The sequence below is a fragment of the Neoarius graeffei genome, chromosome 27 (genome assembly GCF_027579695.1).
Source record: "Neoarius graeffei isolate fNeoGra1 chromosome 27, fNeoGra1.pri, whole genome shotgun sequence".
NCBI lineage: Eukaryota > Metazoa > Chordata > Actinopteri > Siluriformes > Ariidae > Neoarius > Neoarius graeffei.
Window position 1 is genome coordinate 41,222,183 of NC_083595.1, and position 26,397 is coordinate 41,248,579.

The 26,397-nt window shown below is 41.3% G+C and overlaps 1 protein-coding gene across 4 annotated transcripts in view; it reads right to left on the reverse strand.

The window, feature by feature from the left end:
- The window catches only part of kcnc1a (potassium voltage-gated channel, Shaw-related subfamily, member 1a), a 90,108-nt gene that overhangs the window by 62,551 nt on the left and 1,160 nt on the right, over window positions 1-26,397 (reverse strand). The gene's annotated exons all lie outside the window — the stretch shown is intronic.

A 26,397-nucleotide genomic window follows, 5' to 3' on the forward strand; every position in this document is an offset into this window, starting at 1 on the left:
TAAATTCGATTTTGGTGTTGATTTTGGTGTTCCAGTAAGTAAATTTGATTTTGGAGTTGAATTTGGTGTTCCAGTAAGTAAATTTGATTTTGGTGTTGAATTTGGTGTTCCAGTAAGTAAATTTGATTTTGGAGTTGAATTTGGTGTTCCAGTAAGTAAATTTGATTTTGGTGTTGAATTTGGTGTTCCAGTAAGTAAATTTGATTTTGGAGTTGAATTTGGTGTTCCAGGAAGTAAATTTGATTTTGGTGTTGAATTTGGTGTTCCAGTAAGTAAATTTGATTTTGGTGTTGAATTTGGTGTTCCAGTAAGTACATTTGATTTTGGTGTTCTAGTAAGTAAATTCGATTTTGGTGTTGATTTTGGTGTTCTAGTAAGTAAATTTGATTTTGGTGTTCCAGTAAGTAAATTCGATTTTGGAGTTGAATTTGGTGTTCCAGTAAGTAAATTCAATTTTGGAGTTCAATTTGGTGTTCCAGTAAGTAAATTCAATTTTGGAGTTGAATTTGGTGTTTCAGTAAGTAAATTCGATTTTAGAGTTGATTTTGGTGTTTCAGTAAGTAAATTCGATTTTGAAGTTGATTTTGGTGTTTCAGTAAGTAAATTCGATTTTGGTGTTGATTTTGGTGTTCCAGTAAGTAAATTCGATTTTAGTATTGAATTTTGTGTTCCAGTAAGTAAATTCGATTTTGGTGTTGAATTTGATGTTCCAGTAAGTAAATTCGATTTTGATGTTCCAGTAAGTAAATTCGATTTTGGAGTTGAATTTGGTGTTCCAGTAAGTAAATTTGATTTTGGAGTTGAATTTGGTGTTCCAGTAAGTAAATTTGATTTTGGTGTTGAATTTGGTGTTCCAGTAAGTAAATTTGATTTTGGAGTTGAATTTGGTGTTCCAGGAAGTAAATTTGATTTTGGTGTTGAATTTGGTGTTCCAGTAAGTAAATTTGATTTTGGTGTTGAATTTGGTGTTCCAGTAAGTACATTTGATTTTGGTGTTCTAGTAAGTAAATTCGATTTTGGTGTTGATTTTGGTGTTCTAGTAAGTAAATTTGATTTTGGTGTTCCAGTAAGTAAATTCGATTTTGGAGTTGAATTTGGTGTTCCAGTAAGTAAATTCAATTTTGGAGTTGAATTTGGTGTTCCAGTAAGTAAATTCAATTTTGGAGTTGAATTTGGTGTTTCAGTAAGTAAATTCGATTTTAGAGTTGATTTTGGTGTTTCAGTAAGTAAATTCGATTTTGGAGTTGATTTTGGTGTTTCAGTAAGTAAATTCGATTTTGGTGTTGATTTTGGTGTTCCAGTAAGTAAATTCGATTTTAGTATTGAATTTTGTGTTCCAGTAAGTAAATTCGATTTTGGTGTTGAATTTGATGTTCCAGTAAGTAAATTCGATTTTGATGTTCCAGTAAGTAAATTCGATTTTGGAGTTGAATTTGGTGTTCCAGTAAATAAATATGATTTTGGTGTTGAATTTAGTGTTTCATTAAGTAAATTCGATTTTGAAAGTGATTTTGGGTTCCAGTAAGTAAATTCAATTTTAGTATTGAATTTGGTGTTCCAGTAAGTAAATTCAATTTTGGTGTTGAATTTGGTGTTCCAGTAAGTAAATTCAATTTTGGTGTTGATTTTGGTGTTCCAGTAAGTAAATTCGATTTTGGTGTTGCTTAAATGTCTGAGCAAACTTAACTCACTTTTTAGCATCACAGAACTGGATTATTTCTCTGATTTTCATTATGTAGAACCAGAAATAACACTACAAAGCAGCTTAAACCTTCTCAGCTCACTGCCTTCTATCCTACTCTAAAGCCAGTCAAGCTTTCCCCTAGGTGATAACCTTTAAATAAAGCCAGGAATTGGAAATCTTAGTCTCTGTAGGCGCCCCAGTTTTGGGTGTCTGACATCATGGCTTTTAGTTGAGTTTTGCCAAGTCTATTAACAGCTGCTTTTTCTCTAGAGGCACTGATCTGGTGCTTTTTAAAGGGGTGTCCTGCTCCACTTACTGCTCCGAGACAGAACTGGGGAAGATGAGGGAGCGAGGTGACATGATTAGGGAGAAACGTGGGTCGCTCTGGAAAGCAGTTGGGAGTCTGTCTACTCGGCTTTGCATTTTATAAACTGTGCTTTGAGCAAAGGGCAAGGAGAAGGGGAAAAAGTAGTGAAATATGGTGTGTAGGTTTATGTACACATGCAGGCATGCGTGATATAGTTGATGAGTGGGCTGTAGAACAGTGCAGGTCTTTGTTTTCAATAAACAAATATGTTTGTGTGATATTATGTGTCAAAATTTTAGTCATGTACAAATGAACTTCATAAAAGAAAGGATCTAAATGATCTACATATGATTTTACTCTGTCTACCATATCAGTATACCAGAGATAATCTGGCAAATCTTATGTGTGTGCATCTTGCAAACAGTTCATGTGAGTGAAATCACATGCTGGAGTAATGGAACTCCTCCCTATCTTCCTCTAGTAATTAACAGGGCCTGGGCTTTGCTCTGCCACTGCACTCTAATTAATGCTAATCACTCCAAGCTCCCTCCAGGGAGGATGTCTGTTCAGTGTTCATGGAGTAAAAAAAAAATCCCTTACCATATATTCTATGCAAACTACGGCTTATGCTGCCATACACTTCTTATTAACTCCAGAACATGACTAGTTTAGTCATAAGGCATTAAGGACAAATAATTAACCATAGCCATCAATTATTTCTAGCTGCACTTTTTTTTTTCTCCAGTGAACACTGTCTACATGTGATCACTTGCTCCGAACTAAATGGAGCCTGCTAGCAGCAGAAAGCCAGGCGCTGCAGACAGCTTAATAATCATGCACAGAGTGAAACAGGCATAGAAGAAAAAAAGAACGAAGGCAAGAAAGAAAAACAAGGAAACGAGGAAACCAAGCAGATGGTTGCAGAAAAAAAATGCTGGATAGAATAAATGCACAAAATGCTTTTCTCCATTGTTTAACCTGTCACTCTTGCATTTTATGAAAAATGTATTACCCTAACCCTTAATTAAGAATATTTCTAGCAATACCAAAAAATGCATGTCTATTAAGCACTGTATTTTGTGCCATACTTTATAATGCAACATGAAATATTCGATTCCGTTTTAGATTTCTTACTCAATCCGATCACTTAAAGCTGTAGCTTGTTATTGTTATTAGTAATTTATTAGTAGTACTGCTTATTATTTACTACTACGACTTGTTCAATGGGCGGCACGGTGGTGTAGTGGTTAGCGCTGTTGCCTCACAGCAAGAAGGTCCGGGTTCGAGCCCCGGGGCCGGCGAGGGCCTTTCTGTGCGGAGTTTGCATGTTCTCCCCGTGTCAGCGTGGGCTTCCTCCGGGTGCTCCGGTTTCCCCCACAGTCCAAAGACATGCAGGTTAGGTTAACTGGTGACTCTAAATTGACCGTAGGTGTGAATGTGAGTGTGAATGGTTGTCTGTGTCTATGTGTCAGCCCTGTGATGACCTGGCGACTTGTCCAGGGTGTACCCCGCCTTTCGCCCGTAGTCAGCTGGGATAGGCTCCAGCTTGCCTGCGACCCTGTAGAACAGGATAAAGCGGCTACAGATAATGAGATGAGATGAGATGAGATGAGACTTGTTCATTACCTACCGTGAAACTAATAGGCAAGGTATTTTAGTATTAAGGTATGACGAATGGTAGTTTAAGATGTTTATTATATTTTCTACATGTTTGTGGTTCTAGATTCTTCCATCACTGTCAAATGCTGCATCAGACTTGAATGTAAATCATGCAAGCTCTTGTTTTTAAATACCTTGTAAATGTATTTATGATCCGCTCTTTCCGCAATTCAGTTTATTTGTAATTTCTGCAGTCATGGGTCTCCTTCTCTCTCAAGCTTCTCAACCTCCACCGTAGTCGCTATGGCAACAAAGAGCAATCTGATGAGCCTGGGCCGTCGGAGCATCCTTCTTCAGTTTTGGCTACCATTCACATTTTAGTTCCATGTCCTTTCTCTCACTGTGCAGTGTATTTTTCTCTTAAGCCTTTGGTTTATACCTATTCTTTGTCTCTCATCATCATCTATGTCAATCCTTGTGTTTTTATATGTGCTTATGCTGTAAATCTGTATTTTTTTAATCATCTCTTGGAATAGAAACGAATAATATGACATGATCTCAAGTTACACTGAGTGGGAGTTTTTACGTGTTGTGTGTGTTGCTAAGACTGGAGACATGGTATATGTAATTTTTAACAATGATTCTATATTTTATTATTATATCCACATTCACTAGATATGAGCAGAGGTGGACAGTAATGAAGTACATTTACAGTGCCGTGAAAAAGTATTCATACCCCTTGAACTTTTTCACATTTTTCCACCTTACAACCACGAACTTAAAAGTTTTTTATTGAGATTTTATGTGATAGACCAACACAGAGTCGTCATAATTGTGAAGTGAAACGAAAATGATAAATGGTCTTCAAAATTTTAAACAAATAAAAATCTGAAAAATGTGATGTGCATTAGTATTCAGCCCCCCTGCGTCAATACTTTGTAGAGCCACCTTTTGCTGCAATTACAGCTGCAAGTCTTTTGTGGTATGTCTCTACCAGCTTTGCACATCTAGACACTGAAATTTTTACCCATTCTTCTTTGCAAAATAGCTCAAGCTCAGCCAGATTGGATGGAGAGCGTCTGTGAACAGCAATTTTCAAGTCTTGCCACAGATGCTCAATGGGATTTAGGTCTGGACTTTGACTGGGCCATTCTAACACATGAATATTCTTTGATCTAAACCGTTCCATTGTAGCTCTGGCTGTATGTTTAGGGTCATTGTCTTGCTGGAAGGTGAATCTCCTTCCCAGTCTCAAGTCTTTTGCAGCCTCCAACAGGTTTTCTTCCAGGATTGCTCTGTATTTAGCTCCATCCATCTTCCCATCAACTCTGACCAGCTTCCCTGTCCCTGCTGAAGAAAAGCATCCCCATAGCATGATGCTGCCACCACCATGTTTCACAGTGGGGATGGTGTGTGCAGGGTGATGAGCAGTGTTAGTTTTCCACCACACATAGCGCTTTGCATTTAAGCCAAAACTTTGGTCTCATCTGACCAAAGCACCTTCTTCCACATGTTTGCTGTGTCCCCTACATGGCTTCTTATGCCTGTCTTTCAGCAATGGCTTTCTTCTTGCCACTCTTCCAAAAAGGCCAGATTTGTGGAGTGTACGACTTATAGTTGTCCTGTGCACAGATTCTCCCACCTGAGCTGTGGATTTCTGCAGCTCCTCCAGAGTGATCATGGGCCTCTTGGCTGCTTCTCTGACCAGTGCTCTCCTTGCTCGCTCTGTCAGTTTAGGTGGATGGCCATGTCTTGGTAGGTTTGCAGTTGTGCCATACTTTTTCCATTTTTGAATGATGGATTGAACAGTGCTTCTTGAGATGTTCAGAGCTTGGGATATTTTTTTATAACCTAACCCTGCTTTAAACTTCTCCAGAACTTTATCCCTAACCTGTCTGGTGATTCATGATGCTGTTTGTTCTTCAGTGTTCTCTAACAAACCACTGAGGCCTTCACAGAACAAGTGTATTTACGCTGAGAGTAAATTACACACAGGAGGACTCTATTAACTAATTAGATGACTTCTGAAGGCAATTGATTGCACTGGATTGTATTTAGAGGTATCAGAGTACAGGGGGCTGAATACTAATGCACATCACATTTTTCAGATTTTTATTTGTTTAAAATTTTGAAGACCATTTATCATTTTCGTTTCACTTCACAATTATGACGACTCTGTGTTGGTCTATCACATAAAATCTCAATAAAAAACTTTTAAATTCGTGGTTGTAAGGTGGAAAAATGTGAAAAAGTTCAAGGGGTATGAATACTTTTTCAAGGCACTGTACCTGAGTACTGTACTTAAGTACACTTTGAGTATCTGTACTTTACTTGAGTATTTTTTTTGGAAACTTATGACTTTAACTTCACTACATTTGAAAGGCAAATATCGTACTTTTCACTCCACTACATTTCTGTCAAGCTCCTCGTTACTCATTACTATGAAGCGGCTTTGAAAGTGGATGTTTTTTCTTTTCTTTTCTAAAACGTGATTGTTTTTTTCGCAGGTGACACTGAGACAGACTATCAGTAATCACTAGGGTCACTATAAAATCAAGTTAAATGATTTCTCCGCAGCATTATTTGAACACGATCAGTTGATGGCAGAATGAAAGGAGGTGGTTCTTCTTGGGAATGCACGCACTCATGGCCATACCTAGAACCCATGTTTCAGTTTTCAAAAAGGATTACAGATACGTTTCGTTTTAAATGTTTGCTTTGTTTGCCGAAAACGAACCACATCACGGCCTACAAAAACTCACCGTCCAACCTGCAGAAGCATATTGAGGTATATAAACATTTTATTCCAAGAGAAAGCTTGCAATGAAGTTGTCTGTGCTTTTAGAGCTAGCGATAACGTTGCAAACGTAGCTATGCAGTCTGGTTAGTCAAGTGACTTTCTATGGATTTGCCCGCCAAGTTGCATTCGCCTTGTCCATGGCTAATGATAACACATAGTTAGTTAACTTGGACATTGTTAGTTAGCATGCAAAAACAGAGTTATGCTAACATGAATAACGGTAACTTATCTGAAGTCCTTTCAGAAAAATGTTTTAGCATAATCTTGCCAAATAAACAAAATGTAGAAATCTTTCTTTTCTAGTAGCGTAGGCTACCCAATATGATTTAGAGTTCGAAAACAGTTTACTAGCATGTCAGGTGGAGCTTCGCTGGCTAGCTGGCTTAACGTTAAACCACCATAATGGCACAGCATGCGTTCATTTTGTGAATTTACATTTCTGTCTTTGGTAACGGCGTTAGGTTTTGTAAGCGTTGTGGCAATAATACAACAATGCATTGACAGCAAATGTACTTTTAATACTTAAGTATTTTTAAAAGCAAGTAATTCAGAACTTTAACTTAAGTAAAAAAAAAAATTGTCTGGACAACTTTCACTTGTATCGGAACAACATTTGACCAGCGGGATCTGTACTGTGACTTAAGTAATGAAGTTGGGTACTTTGTCCACCTCTGGATATCAGCAATTGCGCGCTCTGATTGGCTACTCTACTACTAGACTATCAGCTCATATACCGCGAGTAGGGATAAAGAAAATGGCGGCGAGTGTTCCTGAACCAACCGAGGACGAAATAAAAACTCTACTTGAAAACAAAACCCCCAAAAAATAAAAAAAAAAGCAACAAAATATGGAATGAAAGTATTTGATGGTAAGAACGTATCTTTTTTTTTTATTTTTCAAGAATTATTATTATTATTATTATTATTATAGCAGCATTTTTTACAAATTTCACTGGTTTGTTTACATTCTTTATCTTTAAGCATTCACATTACTCATGTATGCAACTTGTCACATGTCCGCCAAACGGAAATGATTTTGTTGGACATTTTGTATAAAGTTTATTTTTATCAAATTTGCAAAAAATAAAAATGCTCTGTTTCTCAAAATCCAGTGAATGTGGATAGAATAAAGCAATTATTCCACTCAATCTCGTCGTACATGGCTATCAGCTCAGGTACAACTCGACTTCATGGAATAATGGTTAATTAGAACAGTTTGGCTCTCTTGTGTGGTCTTAAGAAAGCTCATCTTGTTAATTGGTTTGTTCACTGGGTGTGCTCAGTGATTGCTTTGAGTGCGACTTTGCTGTTTCAGGCCAAGTTTACATTAGACCGTATCTGTCTCGTTTTCTTCGCGGATGCACTGTCCGTTTACATTAAAACGCCTGGAAACGCCGGGAAACGGGAATCCGCCAGGGTCCATGTATTCAATCCAGATCGTGTCTGGTCCGGTGCTGTGTAAACATTGAGATACGCGGATACGCTGTGCTGAGCTCTAGCTGGCGTCGTCATTGGACAACGTCACTGTGACATCCACCTTCCTGATTCGCTGGCGTTGGTCATGTGACGCGACTGCTGAAAAACGGCGCAGACTTCCGCCTTGTATCACCTTTCATTAAAGAGTATAAAAGTATGAAAATACTGCAAATACTGATGCAAATACTGCCCATTGTGTAGTTATGATTGTCTTTAGGCTTGCCATCCTTCCACTTGTAAGTGGTAAGTGATATGCACTGGGATCACACACACAGCGGCTCAGTCCCGAATCACTGCTCGTGCACTTCACTCGCGCGCTGTGTGAGCTGCGCAGGGCCGGAGTGCGCACCCTCCAGAGGGCACTCGCTGTTCAGAGCGGAGTGATTTGGAGCGCAGGATGCCTGCGGAGCCGAGCGTATCCGTGTATTGGCGTTGCTGTGTGCACGCGAATCGTGTATTGGCGTTGCTGTGTGCACACTAATCGTTTTAAAAATGTTAATCTGATGATCCGCTGATACGGTCTAATGTAAACCCCACCTCAGTGAGTGATTGAGGGCAGGATCTCGAATCCCTACAGGGAAACAAGGAGTAAAATGGTCAGAGCTCACAGTGAAGATCCACTGAGGACATAGGTGATAATGTAAGGAATTCTCACTCTCCACAGGTACAAAAACAGACTCTACCTGGGGGGTACAGTTGTCAGTTCTCTCTACAGCAGAAACAAGCACTGGCAACAACGAAAGATTAAGATGTTAAAAAGAATGAAAAAGATTAACCATTACCTTTGTGTGTACAACCCCGATTCCAAAAAAGTTGGGACAAAGTACAAATTGTAAATAAAAACGGAATGCAATAATTTACAAATCTCAAAAACTGATATTGTATTCACAATAGAACATAGACAACATATCAAATGTCGAAAGTGAGACATTTTGAAATTTCATGCCAAATATTGGCTCATTTGAAATTTCATGACAGCAACACATCTCAAAAAAGTTGGGACAGGGGCAATAAGAGGCTGGAAAAGTTAAAGGTACAAAAAAGGAACAGCTGGAGGACCAAATTGTAACTCATGAGGTCAATTGGCAATAGGTCATTAACATGACTGGGTATAAAAAGAGCATCTTGGAGTGGCAGAGGCTCTCAGAAGTAAAGATGGGAAGAGGATCACCAATCCCCCTAATTCTGCGCCGACAAATAGTGGAGCAATATCAGAAAGGAGTTCGACAGTGTAAAATTGCAAAGAGTTTGAAGATATCCTCATCTACAGTGCATAATATCATCAAAAGATTCAGAGAATCTGGAAGAATCTCTGTGCGTAAGGGTCAAGGCCGGAAAACCATACTGGGTGCCCGTGATCTTCGGGCCCTTAGACGGCACTGCATCACATACAGGCATGCTTCTCTATCAGAAATCACAAAATGGGCTCAGGAATATTTCCAGAGAACATTATCTGTGAACACAATTCACCGTGCCATCCGCCGTTGCCAGCTAAAACTCTGTAGTTCAAAGAAGAAGCCGTATCTAAACATGATCCAGAAACGCAGACGTCTTCTCTGGGCCAAGGCTCATTTAAAATGGACTGTGGCAAAGTGGAAAACTGTTCTGTGGTCAGACGGATCAAAATTTGAAGTTCTTTACGGAAATCAGGGACGCCGTGTCATTTGGACTAACAGGGATGCAAACAGTGCGCCTTTTGGCGGATGGCGCCTTTTTCACGGCTGAATCGCACAGATCCAATTTTTTTTTTTTTGGGGGGGGGGGGGGGGGGGCGTTGGAGTGTCTGATTATAATTTCAAAGTAAATTCTGTATTAAAATTACTAGATAAGCAAATCCGTTACAGTCCATGAAACATAGGAAGTATAAGGATGAGAAAAAAACAGTTTAAATCGGGAAGCTGCGCACATTTGTGCGCAAATGTGCGCAGCTTTCCAATTTAAACTGTTTTTTTCTCATCCTTATACTTCCTATGTTTCATGGACTGTAACGGATTTGCTTATCTAGTAATTTTAATACAGAATTTACTTTGAAATTATAATCAGACACTCCAACGCCCCCCCCCCCCAAAAAAAATCGGATCTGCGCAATTCAGCCATGAAGAAGGCAGCATCCGCCAAAAGGCGTGCTGTTTGCATCCCTGACTAAAGAGGAGAAGGACGACCCAAGTTGTTATCAGCACTCAGTTCAGAAGCCTGCATCTCTGATGGTATGGGGTTGCATTAGTGCGTGTGGTATGGACAGCTTACACATCTGGAAAGACACCATCAATGCTGAAAGGTATATCCAGGTTCTAGAGCAACATATGCTTCCATCCAGACTATGTCTCTTTCAGGGAAGACCTTGCATTTTCCAACATGACAATGCCAAACCACATACTGCATCAGTTACAGCATCATGGCTGCGTAGAAGAAGGGTCCAGGTACTGAACTGGCCAGCCTGCAGTCCAGATCTTTCACCCATAGAAAACATTTGGCGCATCATAAAACAGAAGATACGACAACAAAGACCTAAGACAGTTGAGTAACTAGAATCCTACATTAGACAAGAATCGGTTAACATTCCTATCCCTAAACTTGAGTAACTTGTCTCCTCAGTCCCCAGACGTTTACAGACTGTTGTAAAGAGAAAAGGGGATGTCTCACAGTGGTAAACATGGCCTTGTCCCAACTTTTTTGAGATGTGTTGTTGTCATGAAATTTAAAATCACCTAATTTTTCTCTTTAAATGATACAGTTTCTCAGTTTAAACATTTGATATGTCATCTATGTTCTATTCTGAATAAAATATGGAATTTTGAAACTTCCACATCATTGCATTCCATTTTTATTTACAATTTGTACTTTGTCCCAACTTTTTTGGAATCGGGGTTGTACGTTATATCAAAATCCATGGTTGGATGTCATTTCTGATTTGTTATATTTTTACAGTCTTGAAACCTCATTACAATGAACAGCCATATGAACATAAAAATAACACTATCATAAAAGTGTAACATAAAGTTACAGGACAAATGTCTTTCTTGAGCTGTGTAAACAAAGTTCTTCTAAAGTTGTCAGAAATTAAACCAGTGAATGTTTGAATATTTTGTGTGAAACAATCCATAACCACTAAAAATTGTTTAACTGTTCATTATAATCTAATCATTAACAGTTAAATATTAAAAGGTAACCATACTCACCATTCATTCATGTTAGTTTCCTATCTGGATCGTCTTCTGTAAGTATTTTTTGGTAACTAGACCTTCACAAATTATAGTTCAATTCAATTAAATGTTATTTGTTTAGCGCTTTTAACAGTGGACATTCACACAAAGAAGTTTTACAGAAATATATAAATTCCACCTATAAATTTTACATACAGTATGTGGATTTACAAATGTTTAGTTGAATACTCCTAACATACCGTACTGTGCAAAAGTCTTAGGCACATGTAAAAAAAAAATTTGTTGTAGACCAAAAATGGTTTAAAAATAATGAAATGAAATGTTTCAACATTAAAAAATACTACAAATAGTAAGGAGTAAGCCATAATAAATGAAACAAAGTCAATATTTGGTGTGAGACGACCCTTTGCTTTAAAAAAAAAAAGTAGTCTCAGGTACAATGAGTGCAGTTTTATAAGGAAATGATAATGACAGTAGGTTTTACTGAGCATCTTACAGAACCAGCTACAGTTCTTCTGGACACTTTGACTGTCACACTTGCTTCTTAATTTTGCACCAAAACCCCAGTAGCCTTCATTATGGTTTCTTTTTTTAATCAGAAAAGTGCTCTCTTAATAATGTAATACGCTGCTCAGATACAAACTTTTTTTTCGGTAACATTTAATTTTGTGCTGGAAAACGAACATTTGGAACTCGAAAATGTTTTTGTACTGACTCGATAATGTAGAAGTCATAAAATATAAATCTATAACAAAAGTTTGTATGGAAAAAAGCATAAGGTGTTTAAGACTTTTGCACAGTACTGTATATAAAGGTAAAAACAACATGAAGTGGCTTGGTAAGGTTTTACTGTAGGCCACCAAGAGCCCCAAGAACAGCTTCAGTGTGTCTTGGCATTGATTCTGCAAGCTTTTGGGAGTATATTGGAAGGATAGGAACCATTCGCTCAAAGTATGACCTCAACTCCTGCTTTGATGATGGTGACGGAAAACACGGCCAGTCCAAAATCTCCCCTCAGTGTTCAGTTAAGTTGATATCTGCTGATTATGAATACCAAAGGCCATCTGATTTACATCATTTTCATCCTCATTAAAGCATTCAGTTAACTCTTGTGCCATGTGGATGGGAGCGGAGTCGTCCTGGAAAAAAACACTACCATCAGGATAGGAATGTTTCATCATAGGATAAAGAGGATCACTCTGGCGAACTTTCTATTAATTTGCAGTGACCCAAACTATGCCTGTTTTATATATATATATATATATATATATATATATATATATATATATATATATATATACTACCGTTCAAAAGTTTGGGGTCACTTTGAAATTTCCTTATTTATTTTTGAAAGAAAAGCACTGTTCTTTTCAATGAAGATCACTTTAAACTAATCAGAAATCCACTCTATACATTGCTAATGTGGTAAATGACTATTCTAGCTGCAAATGTCTGGTTTTTGGTGCAATATCTACATAGGTGTATAGAGGCCCATTTCCAGCAACTATCACTCCAGTGTTCTAATGGTACAGTCAGTGCGTTTACATGCACATCCAAATCGAGCTACTGTCGGTAATGGAGCTAAGGGTCCCAGCAGGGGTGCCAGAGAAATCCAATCCTACATGCACACAAGGAAATCGAGCTATTGTGTGAGGTACATTGTGCACCCGAGCCACAGGTGGCGCTACACGCCCCATCGTGTTGGTACACTTCCGGTTGTCGTCATGAAGAAGAGCTATTCAAGAGTATAAACAAAGTTATCAGTTCCGTGTTCACAAGAAGAACGACGACGAGGACAGCAACATCGAGATATATATATATATATATATATATATATATATATATATATATATATATATATATATTCAACTCCTTAAGCTGAATGAGCATGAACTCTATCTCCTCATTGCTCCAGAAGTGCACGTTTCTACTACTGTTGTCATGCCGACTGAGGCTGTTGTGTTTCCCGCTTGTGGTCTCGTCACTCGTCACTTCCGGAAGGGGCAGTGCTGAAGTAAGTAGCTCGACTACATAGCTCAATAGGGTTTACATGCATTAAGTAGCTCGGCTACAATCGCATAATCTAGGTCGCGTAGCTCGATTACGAGAAATCCAGTTCGGTTCGATTTCAGCCGAGCTAAGGTGTTTCCATGGCATTTAAAACTTCGATTTCAGTCGAGCTACGGCAGAAATTCGATTTTCTCTATGTGCATGTAAACGCACTGACTGTGTTTGCTCATTGCCTCAGAAGGCTAATGGATGATTAGAAAACCCTTGTACAATCATGTTAGCACAGCTGAAAACAGTTGAGCTCTTTAGAGAAGCTATAAAACTGACCTTCCTTTGAGCAGATTGAGTTTCTGGAGCATCACATTTGTGGGGTCGATTAAATGCTCAAAATGGCCAGAAAAATGTCTTGACTATATTTTCTATTCATTTTACAACTTATGGTGGTAAATAAAAGTGTGACTTTTCATGCAAAACACAAAATTGTCTGGGTGACCCCAAACTTTTGAACGGTAGTGTATATATACATCCATTTTGGCATATCACTACAGTGACGTGGCCGCTCTGACGGCTTCAGCCATCAAAGTGTCTCGGGAACATTATAGTAGTGGTTTCCCATTGCTTTCTACTGGATTATTATAGAGGTTTTCTCCTCTCAACCATTCACACCTATGGACAATTTAGAGCCACCAATTAGCCTAACCTGCATGTCTTTGGACTGTGGGAGAAACCAGAACACCCAGAGGAAACTCACACAAACGCGGAGAACATGCAAAGTCCACACAGAAAGGCCCCCGCTGGCCGCCGGGCTCGAGCCCAGAACCTTCTTGCTGTGAGGCAACAGTGCTAACCGCTACACCACCATGCGCCACGGTGGTGTAGTGGTTAGCACGGTCACCTCACAGCAAGAAGGTTCTGGGTTCACACATACAGTGTACATGATTTAGTATGTCTGATTCATATTTGTTACTGAAATATGAATGAGATTAATGAAATCAGTTTCTGAATAAAGTTTGAGAGGAGAGTAAACCTCTTCGAAAAGATTCCATTCTAACAGACTTGCTGCATTTCATAAGGAGGTTGCATCAGAACATAACAAAAAACATTTTTTTTTGAAAAGCAGGCATGTGCATGTCACTTGTGTGAATCTTCCCAGTCAAGAAAAGCCCAAAGCAATGGGACCGACTTACAGGAGATGTGAGGTGCTGAGTCTTGGAAACGTGCCAATTTACTCACGCATAGACAAGTAGGCAGGTGTTGTTGTATATCGACCAGCACATGAATAACAAACAGCTTTACAGCACTAGCCCAGAGGAAAGCTTACTGGTGTGTGTAATAGTTCAAGGGCCAATTTGGGATCGGGGACGATACATGAAAATCGGATTAGACAAAAACAGGAATAGCACTGATGGAAAATTGATGAAGGCAGGATCTGAAATCCATTGGTGTGCAACAATGAATTTTCAAATGAAGTTAATGTGAAATCATCTCATCTCATTATCTCTAGCCGCTTTATCCTTCTACAGGGTCGCAGGCAAGCTGGAGCCTATCCCAGCTGACTACGGGCGAGAGGCGGGGTACACCCTGGACAAGTCGCCAGGTCATCACAGGGCTGACACATAGACACAGACAACCATTCACACTCACATTCACACCTACGGTCAATTTAGAGTCACCAGTTAACCTAACCTGCATGTCTTTGGACTGTGGGGGAAACCGGAGCACCCGGAGGAAACCCACGCGGACACGGGGAGAACATGCAAACTCCACACAGAAAGGCCCTCGCCAGCCCCGGGGCTCGAACCCAGGACCTTCTTGCTGTGAGGCGACAGCGCTAACCACTACACCACCGTGCCGCCCATGTGAAATCAAGAAAAAGAATTTTTATATTGTTGAACTGTACACTAGATTGTTTAGTTACAATGGCCCATGATAATATAAATCAAACAGTGCGTTTACTACAAAGGTAAAATCAGTACAGAAGCATTAATACTGAAGCATCAACAATGACTCATCTAAACTATCCTGTGATTGACATGTCAAAAAATGATGAGGCATTTTCTATGAGAAAAAGATAAACACAATACTTAGAGCGCTTTTACTGAATCCATGAGAAGCTAGATATTGAAGGCTGACACTACTACAACATTTCGATATGATACATTAAAGGTAGACTGCCTTTCAGATTTTTCAAGTGTAGGTCATAAAAAGACGTTTCCCTGACACCCAATTATTTTTGTTTTGTGGACCGAAAGCTACTGAATTTGAATCACAGACTTCCAATTTTATTTTATTTTATTAATAGAACAATTAATGAATTTAGAGCCACATGGCCCTAAATTCTCTGTTATTTTTTCCTGCTTCACCATGACCCAAATCAAGATACTACATCATGCATTACATGGTGGGCTTTCCCCGTTTGCACAAGGCATTGTGGGATAAAAATTTGAAACAGGAGAGAAAAATGTAGGATGTGAGTGTGCAAATGAAACGTGAAAGACCGACTACAGTAACGGAAAGCGAGAAGAAAAGACGTTCTGTTGTGAAGGAAAGGAAACACAGGACCAAATTAATAAATATCGGCGGTCAGCGAGCACCTCGGTGTGATCAGCTGTTTGTTTAGCGACAGAATGATGGAATTGTCAGTGCACGGTCAAAGGTAAACCTGTAGATGGCAGTAATGCAACACCGTGGATGCCAGCTGCTGTAAAACCCAAAAGAAGAAGAAGAAGGTAAACCTGTGTATGCGCACACAGACTTCCTCTGTCTGCTTGATTGCGCAAAGTGAGCGATTTCATGCACATTATTTGCTAGGGAATCCCCTCAAATTAAATAATTTCCCAGCCACAGAATGGCCTGTTTGTTTTTTTGTTGTTGTTTTTTTTGTTTTTTTGAGACATTACAGAAATAAACATATATCACAATGACCACATTTCAGAGGGAACTAAATTTCATCATCTCATCTCATTATCTCTAGCCGCTTTATCCTGTTCTACAGGGTCGCAGGCAAGCTGGAGCCTATCCCAGCTGACTACGGGCAAAAGGCGGGGTACACCCTGGACAAGTCGCCAGGTCATCACAGGGCTGACACTTATGCCGCTTTTCCACTACAAACGCGGCTGAGTCGGGCTGAGCCGTGCGGTGCTGAGTTGGGCTGAGTCGAGCTGAGTGGGGCTGTTGGAGTTGCATTTCGACTACAACCGCGCTGAACCGTGCTGGCTGGAAGTGGGTGGACACATTGGGTGGAGTTAGCGAAAGTGGGTGGACGTCACGTGATGTCGTTAGGCGGCGCAAACAGTGACATCAGTGACCTTTTAAGCGGTAGTCTCACGACCCGGATAGTAAACAATAAACATGGAGGACATGGAGTCGTTAGTGTTGCTGGTCTTGGTGCTGTGGCTTGTTGTCACCGACAACGCCAACAGATACTGGCAAGAGCGTATAGATGAGGCGAGGCGCATAAGGCTTCAGAAATTCTCGTAATTCATAATTCTTCTTCTTCCGGGTTTACGGTGTTTACAGATCCCAGCGTGCCCGCGGGGCGTGTGTGGGCATGTGAGGACACTCCTCCTCACCAATCAGTGCACAGGGGAGTGTCTGCTCACGCCCCTAGCCCCACTCAGCTCGGTTTGGCTCGCTTCAGCCCCACTCCAAAACCGTGCGAGTTTTGGGTGCTAAGCAGGGCTGAAACGAGCTGAGTCGTGCTGCTCTGAGATAGTCGAAATGCGAGCCGTGTCGGGCTGAAAAAGGGTAGTGGAAAAGGGCCATTAGATACAGACAACCATTCACACTCACACCTATGGTCAATTTAGAGTCACCAGTTAACCTAACTTGCATGTCTTTGGACTGTGGGGGAAACTGGAGCACCCGGAGAAAACCCACACGGACACGGGGAGAACATGCAAACTCCACACAGAAAGGCCTTTGCCGGCCACAGGGCTCGAACCCAGACTTTCTTGCTGTGAGGCGACAACGCTAACCACTACACCACCGTGCTGCCCTAAATTTCATCAGTTTTATGAAATCGAAAAGCCGTCTAGCTTTAACAATCAATCAATAAATATAACCCAATTTAAGCACATCAGGTGCGTAAAGGCATGAGTAAAAAAAAAAAGTCAAAGTCCTTCCCACGCCTTACAGTACCTGGTATTCCTAGGCAGTCTCCCACTCAAGTACTAACCAGGCCAACTCTGTATGGTGGCGCATCGGGCGGCGCCGATCTCCGTTTCCATAGCCCTCGGCCTCTAGTCTATTACATAGCTAGGGTTACAGTGGGGGGCTAGTCCTCTGGTAACCACGAGAGTTTAACTCCCCATGCACATCTGTATTGCAGCGTGCCTTGCCAGATGGTAGTAGGTACCATTTTTATGATGGTCTTTGGTATGACCCGACCGTGAATAGAACTCACGATCTCCCGATCGAGAGGCGGACACGCTACCACTAGGCCACTAGTCAGTTAAAGGCATAAGTAATATGCATTAATTTCCTTGTAATGCAAATAGACTGTTAACAACCGAGGGTTTGGTGACAACTGGATGGCATTTTGTCTTGATGATTAGATTTCTGGTTAATTGATGGCTTTCAGCGAAATGTAAAACGCAGTGGAAGTAAAAATGACTCACTTGCTGGGACTACATTGTCACATGACACAGAAAGCTCTGGCGAAGTTTGTCACGTTCTCTGGCACCTCGTGAGAAAGAGCAGCATTAATCAGTTTCATTTGCGCTCTGAACCTGTTGTCATGGCAACATATTCCCAAGACTTACAAGAGGGGAAAAAAGCAGCATCTCATCTGCCAAGGACAGGAATATATCAGGTGCCTGTGGGACAGCAACACAAACAGCTGATAGACGATCACTTCATGACATCTCTCTAGATTTTTTGCTCTGCATGTAGACATGGTGACAGACAGAGTTTACTTTTAAGTTAGTAATTCATTCAGTCATATGACTCACATTTTGATTCACTCAGATGCACGGAGCAACATCTTTGGTCTCATGTCTGATTCACTGATGATGAGGACTCTAAATCTCATTTGCACAGATCTGATTCAAGAGCGGCATGCTGATCATGCAAAACACACCACAAGTGTGCCGGAACTGTATTTCAATCACAGTAGGCACTGTAGATTATTTCTGCCTTCTCTGTCCAACAAGGGACACGGCTTTAAATCATGCGAACAAGGTCTCAAGGGGAAAAAAAACAGTGAGTATATACTGTAGTTTCCAAATTTAGATAATATGACATCCAAAAAAACAGTCTTAAAAGAACATGTATATAAAGGTCTTACCGAGGTGATTTACCAGACAATTTCCCTGTTTGTGATCGGCAAAGTCCCAGTAACAGTTTAATCCTTCCCATATTGAAAATGTGGCGTTTTATCCAGCTCCATCGATCATCTTTATCAAATTTTGACTCATTTTTCTGCACCACAGTATCCCCCACCATGCTCTCTACACCTATTTCATCAGCTAGCATGCCATTATCATCTATTAACATCCTGCATTACTGCATTCATACCTCCTATCAATTTCATAATTTCTTGTAAACACAGCATTGCAATCCTCCATTAGCTATCTGCAGGAACATTATGTGGCTTTTGCTAAACCCTTGTCAGCTAAAATATGCTAATGGTACAGTATTCTGCTTTCACTGCAATGTGGTGGTCCAGTTTTTAGACAGGAATTAAATATTCATGTTGTAGTCCTTCACAAAACAAACATCCCAAACTAGACAGCACCTCAACTCATACTGTCATATAAAAGTCTGTATTGACTTCATAGATATCTGTTGGTTTGTTAGTGGTTCAGATTAAGAAGAAGAAGAAGAAGAAGAAGAGAATAATTGCAAGCTTTATAATCTTGAATGGGGCCTTTCTGTGTGGAGTTTGCATGTTCTCCCCGTGTCCGCGTGGGTTTCCTCCGGGTGCTCCGGTTTCCCCCACAGTCCAAAGACATGCAGGTTAGGTTAACTGGTGACTCTAATGCCGCTTTTCCACTACAAACGCGGCTGAGTCGGGCTGAGCCGTGCCGTGCTGAGTCGAGCTGAGCGGGGCTGTTGGAGTTGCATTTCGACTACAACCGCGCTGAACCATGCTGGCTGGAAGTGGGTGGACACATTGGGTGGAGTTAGCGAAAGTGGGTGGACGTCAGGTGATGTCGCTAAGCAGCGCAAACAGTGACATCAGTGATCTTTTAAGCGGTAGTCTCACGACCCGGATAGTAAACAATAAACATGGAGGACATGGAGTCGTTAGTGTTGCTGGTCTTGGTGCTGTGGCTTGTTGTCACCGACAACGCGGACAGATACTGGCAAGAGCGTATAGATGAGGCGAGGCGCATAAGGCTTCAGAAATTCTCGTAATTCGTAATTCTTCTCCTTCCGGGTTTACGGTGTTTACAGATCCCAGCGTGCTCGCGGGGCGTGTGTGGGCATGTGAGGACACTCCTCCTCACCAATCAGTGCACAGGGGAGTGTCTGCTCACGCCCCCAGCCTCACTCGGCTCGCTTTGGCTCGCTTCAGCCCCACTCCAAAACGGTGCGAGTTTTAGGGGCTAAGCAGGGCTGAAGCGAGCTGAGTCGTGCTGGTTTTTGGTAGTCGAAACGCGAGCCGTGTCGGGCTGAAGTGAGCTGAAGCGAGCTGAAGTGAGCTGAAAAAGGGTAGTGGAAAAGGGCCATAAATTGACCGTAGGTGTGAATATGAGTGTGAATGGTTGTCTGTGTCTCTGTGTAAGCCCTGTGATGACCTGGCGACTTGTCCAGGGTGTACCCCGCCTTTCGCCCGTAGTCAGCTGGGATAGGCTCCAGCTTGCCTGCGACCCTGTAGAAGGATAAAGCGGCTAGAGATAATGAGATGAGAATGAGATGAGATAATCTTGAATGGGTTTTTCAAGGGATTTTGGATCTTTAAGGGTTCTTGGGTTAAAGAACTTTGAAGTTTTCTGTACACTGTCAGAAACAGGGGTACAGTAGGAGTCCATTTCTGTCCCCCAAGGTACAGTCTGCACTAATATACCCCCAAGGGCTCATTATTGGACCTCAAGGAAAATATGTGCACTTTTTTAGGGCCAAAAGGGTACATATACCGTATGTTCCCAAGCAGTACTGTATATAGAGTACAAATAAGTACCTTAGAGGGTACCAGGCTTGTAGTACTCGAATCCAGGACTCAGACTCGAATCCAACTCGTGCCCTAATTTTAAGGACTCGTGACTTAACTTGGATTTGAGTACTGTTGACTCAGACTTGGACTTGGACTCATGCATTAACTGCATTCAGACTCATGAATTAGAGATAAGGACTCTGAGTTTTTTCTTTATTTTTGTAACATGGCAAAATAATTTGGCATGAGATATTTATATCTACATTAATTTTGTGCAAGAGAATGCACACTCACCTGTTCATACATCATGTTCAGGAACAAACTAACATTAATGCCGCTAAAATTCCTGGAAAGAACGCCCCTAGGATCGTCCACTTTGCTTATACAGACTTCTCGTGCAGTGAGAAAAAAATGCCTTGCTATGTGTTCCATATGTAGAAGAACTATCGAGGAGACGACTGGGACAACCCCGAACTTCAATCGTCATTTGGCAAGACTCCACCCAGAGAAGGAAGTGACACGCTATATTCATTGCTCTGCTGATAATGAGGCTTGCTGAGTGATGAACTAGCTAGTGTAAGGCTACATCCACACGACAACGGCAACAAGATTTTAAAAAATAAATAATCGCGTCCACATGGGCAACGGATCAGTAAAATATCAGGTACATATGGCAACGCAACGCTTGCTGAAAACGATGCAATACACATGCCACACCTCTAGGTGTGCTGTAAGACGGCCCCATCAGAGACACCAGAATAATAGAAGAAGTAAGGACGCATGCGCATAAACTATTATGCGCGAGACTTCATATTAGCCACAGTCAGAAAAATCTGTTCGTAAAATTACGTTATAATGACCAAATACAATGAAAAGTATTTTTCCAGTCTCACCTGTGAAAGGTAATCCCATGTGATCTCGTTTGGATGGCAAACCTGTTGGTACAGTTAAACGCAGCACATGAATGAGACGTCTTTATTCTCCGCTTTGACCCATCCAATATGGCGGCGAGGATGACGTATGATTCTACGCGGAAGGCAGCGTCTTTAATGGTCCGGAATAAATTGAATGCTACACGTTGATGGATTAATTTGTTCTTCTATGCCCTTTTTGAGGAATGTATTGTAGGACTTAAACCAACATCTGAAGAGGTGAGATCGCTCCTTTTTTTTCCCTATTTTTGATGGCGGAATTGACTCTGCCCTAATGACTATTCTCTCTCTCTCTCTCTCTCTCTCTCTCTCTCTCTCACTTTGCACCATTACACAATAAATATTCACAGTAAAAATATTTTGTAAGCGCGTTTCATGAACCAAGTTATAGGATTTGTTGACAACTCGCATCAAGTTCGTTACACTTCTACCCAGCATGACGCACATGTGGTTGTGACATCATCGTAAACAAATCCGTTCTACTCATCCAGACGACTTCGCAATGGCGCCGTTGCCAGATCTTTCCACTCTGGAACCCGTTCTCAAAAGATTTCGTTTTGGGGCACCCAAAACACCGGTGCCGTGTGGACGCCAGGCCAAAACGATAAACAATTTTATCAGATTCACCTGAATCTGTTGCCGTGTGGACAGGGCCTTAACCTTCTTTCATGTTATTTGCCCTGCTGATAGTGGGCGGGGCTTGCTGAGCGATGAACAAGCTTTTTATCTGTAGCCTGTTAAGCAGGAACGTTAGTCCAATGCAGTAGCAGAGACGATTTCACATAAAGGCAGCAACAGCCACCGTCAAATGGTGCAGTTGGAGTCTTGTTCTCGGACTCGACTCGGATCAATAGTGGACTCGACTCGAAATTTTCTTTAATGACTTGGACTTGACTCGGACTTGAACACTGGGGACTCAAGACTGGACTCTGACTCAAGGTTTAGTGACTCGACTACAACACTAGAGGGTACTGCCCCAGTGACAAGCCATTGTACCCCTAAAGGTACAATAATGTACTTTATTTTCTGAGAGTGTATTTAACCTTTTTAAAGGTTAAGGTTTATAGGTAGTGTTAATGGGTGTGTTTTGTTTTGTTTTTTAAATCTGGATTAACAATCCTCATTTTGCCTGGCATATTCATAGTTCTTGGGACTTTTATTTTCATGATTTCTAATCATTTTCATAAGCTATTCAATTCATTAATCATCGCTAAACAATGCTAAGTGTATAATATACAGTATCTCAATTGTATAATTTATGCTCAAAATGGCCTGCAAGGGAAGCTCTGTATTGTAGGGTTCTATGAGAATTTAATATTTCATTGTAATAACAAACAAAAGAAGGGTGTTTTTTCCTGTCAAGATTTTATGCATTAATTTGTTAATAATAAATTAACAACATTTCACACCTGCAAATTTACGCATTAGTGATTATGCACATAACATCCCACCACGTCGCCCTCTTTCATTTGAACTCGTGCAAATTTCCCATGAAATGAGGTTATATCTCCAGTGCAAATACCAAATCTTGGCTCTTTTCTTTCTTTCTGTAAAAGAGCATGAAAGAATGTTGCTATTCATTGTTTATTAAAGAGATATTACTTTACACTGTTCTGCTTCCATCACTGAGAACCAAGATCTTGCTTTCTATATTATAAGAATCCCTATAAATACGTGACCAGGTATTAACAAATCTCTCAACTGCAGCCCTCAATCCCGCTGCTCAGAATGAGAGGCATGTTTGTGCCGTTAATGATGCATCAGCTCCCCCTGATTCGCAGCACAAAGCAGCACAGGAACATGAATATCGAAACCCCCCCTGGCTTGTGATGCATTCCCTTTAATCCAGCTCCCATAGAGATTTATTTGTCAGAGAGCAAGCTCACGGCACGTCGCACAGCAGTTTTATTGTAGGCGAGGGAAGCTGTCGATCAATGCAACATGACACCCAGGCAGACTGCTCATTTTCACTTGCTCAATGCCTGTAATCGCTGTATAGTTTACACATTATAATCTGATAAAACTTTACAGAGAACAACAAGTTGAGCATGAACTGTGCATTTCTCTCTATATATAATATAATAAGAAATCACTAAATAAAGAGCTCTTTCATAATCCCATTGCAGCACAGAACCATCTTCTTTCCACAGCTCGTCCTTGGTCTAGCACAGTTTGCTGATTTCCCTGCTCATCCTTCTTTATAATTAGCATAATTAGTGCCGTTAAGTGCTTAAGTCCTTGCCGTTGTTAGCAATATTGGCAATCTTGTTTAGACTTAGGCCCTGTCCACACGGCAACGGATTCAGGTGACTCCGATACAATTGCTTATCGTTTAGGCCTGGCGTCCACAAGGCACCGGCGTTTTGGGTCCCCAAAACGAAATCTTTTGAGAACAGGTTCCAGAGTGGAAAGATCTGGCAACGTTGCCGTTGTGAAGTAGTCTGGATGAGTAGAACGGATTTGTTTACGATGACGTCATAACCACATGACTGTCAGTGCTTCACGCCGGGTAGAAGTGTAACGAACTCGATGCGAGTTGTCAACAAATCCTCTAACTTGGTTCATGAAACGCGCTTACAAAATATTTTCACTGTGAATATTTATTGTGTAATGGTGCAAAGTGAGAGAGAGAGAGAGAGAGAGAGAGAGAGAGAGAGAGAGAGACTCTGCCCTTAGGGCAGAGTCAATCCCGCCAGCAAAAATAGGGAAAAAAAGGCGCGATCTCACCTCTTCAGATGTTGGTTTAAGTCCTACAATACATTCCTCAAAAAGGGCGTAGAAGAGCAAATTAATCCATCAACGTGTAGCATTCAATTTATTCCGGACCATTAAAGACGCCGCCTTCCGCGTAGAATCATACGTCATCCTCGCCGCCATATTGGATAGGTCAAAGCGGAGAATAAAGATGAGCTGCGTTTAACTGTACCAACAGGTTTGCTGTCCAAACGAGATCATATGGGATTACCTTTCACAGGTGAGACTGGAAAAATACTTTTCATTGTATTTGGTCATTATAATGTAATTTTACGAACAGATTTTCCTGACTTTGTGGCTAATATGAAGTCTCGCGCATAATAGTTTATGCGCATGCGTCCTTACTTCTTCTATTGTTCTGGTGTCTCCGAAGGGACCGTCTTACAGCGCCCCTAGAGGTGTGGCATGTGTATTGCATCGTTTTCAGCAAGCGTTGCGTTGCCATATGGACCTGATATTTTACTGATCGTTGCCCATTTGGACGCAATATATTTTTAAATAACATCTCGTTGCCGTTGTCGTGTGGATGTAGCCTTAGCTACTTTTCCAAAGGCATTTATATCAATATGAAGCATCATGGCCCAGAAAGTGCCAGTGTGGGTGCAGACTTTTGTTCCACACAAGCAATAACAGACCTGATTCCAGATCGAAGAACTCCGTACCGCCTACACTGATTGGGTTTGTAAAATTAGCTATGTGTGTGCATCTGTTTGGTTGGAACAAAACCCGGAGATTTTCTAAGCTCACTACAGATATCTAAGTATTCTTTTTCTTATGCCATATACTTTCAACTCTTACACTTTCAGAGCACAGCAAAGTACATCAGAACCTTCCATACAAAATAACAATCTATTACGCAGAAGCAAAGCACATTTTCAAACACTACAAATCGTCCAGGCTTGTTTACCAGCCCTTTTTTACGGCTTTATTTTTCTGGAACCAGAGTTTTTGGAAACAACATCCCTCTTTGCCATTTCTTCCATTTGATCAATGGCTCCACCCTAATCCTTGGATTGTCTTTTGCTCCATAAAGATAGCTCCATAAAGATAACTTCTCCACTTTGCTTCCAGTTCACAAAACAATTCAGATGGAGGACTGCCTCCTTACAACGAGGTTTTGTTCATCCAGCCAGCCAGCCAGAGTTGAAATTTATGCTGCTGCAGATTTTTTTTTTTTTGCTTTCTTTCTTTGCTTTTTTCACTCTTGTTGCTACTCTCGCAGCTCTATCAGAACAATCTTGAGTTAGAAAAAAAGAAAGATTATTTAAAAAGCCAGCTTTACATATTTATACATGATGTGATTCTTGTGTCTATGAAGAAATAATGTGTTGGTGTTAACATTTACATACGTTCATATTTCAACTGTTTTGCAGTCAGTAGTACTGAGAATTTATGAATGTGTTCTAATAACTTGTTCCAGTTTTTACCTACATAAGAATTACACTGCACAGTAACTTCCCTATAGGTTACTATATAGCCTAATGTGACTCCCTGAAATCTGGATATTGATCGAGTTAAATTAGTGAACTCAGACTTACAGCCAGGGTTGTGCACCATTGCTCTACAGTTTTGTGGGCAACAGAAAGGTTTGAGAAGTCCATTCATCCATCCATCATCTGTAGCCGCTTATCCTGTCCTACAGGGTCGCAGGCAAGCTGGAGCCTATCCCAGCTGACTACAGGCGAAAGGCGGGGTACACCCTGGACAAGTCACCAGGTCGTCACAGGGCTGACACATAGACATAGACAACCATTCACACTCACATTCACTTAAGAGCCACCAATTAGCCTAACCTGCATGCCTTTGGGGGAAACCGGAGCACCCGGAGGAAACCCACGCGGACACAGGGAGAACATGCAAACTCCACACAGAAAGACCCTCGTCAGCCGCTGGGCTCGAACTCGGACCTTCTTGCTGTGAGGCGACAGCGCTAACCACTACACCACCGTGCCGCCCGGTTTGAGAAGTCCATCCATCCATCCATTATCTGTAGCCGCTTATCCTGTTCTACAGGGTCGCAGGCAAGCTGGAGCCTATCCCAGCTGACTACGGGTGAAAGGCGGGGTACACCCTGGACAAGTCGCCAGGTCATCACAGGGCTGACACATAGACACAGACAACCATTCACACTCACATTCACTTAAGAGCCACCAATTAGCCTAACCTGCATGCCTTTGGGGGAAACTGGAGTACCCGGAGGAAACCCACGCGGACACAGGGAGAACATGCAAACTCCACACAGAAAGACCCTCATCGGCCGCTGGGCTCAAACCCGGACCTTCTTGCTGTGAGGCGACAGCGCTAACCACTACACCACCGTGCCGCCCGGTTTGAGAAGTCCATCCATCCATCCATTATCTGTAGCCGCTTATCCTGTTCTACAGGGTCGCAGGCAAGCTGGAGCCTATCCCAGCTGACTACGGGTGAAAGGCGGGGTACACCCTGGACAAGTCGCCAGGTCATCACAGGGCTGACACATAGACACAGACAACCATTCACACTCACATTCACTTAAGAGCCACCAATTAGCCTAACCTGCATGCCTTTGGGGGAAACTGGAGTACCCGGAGGAA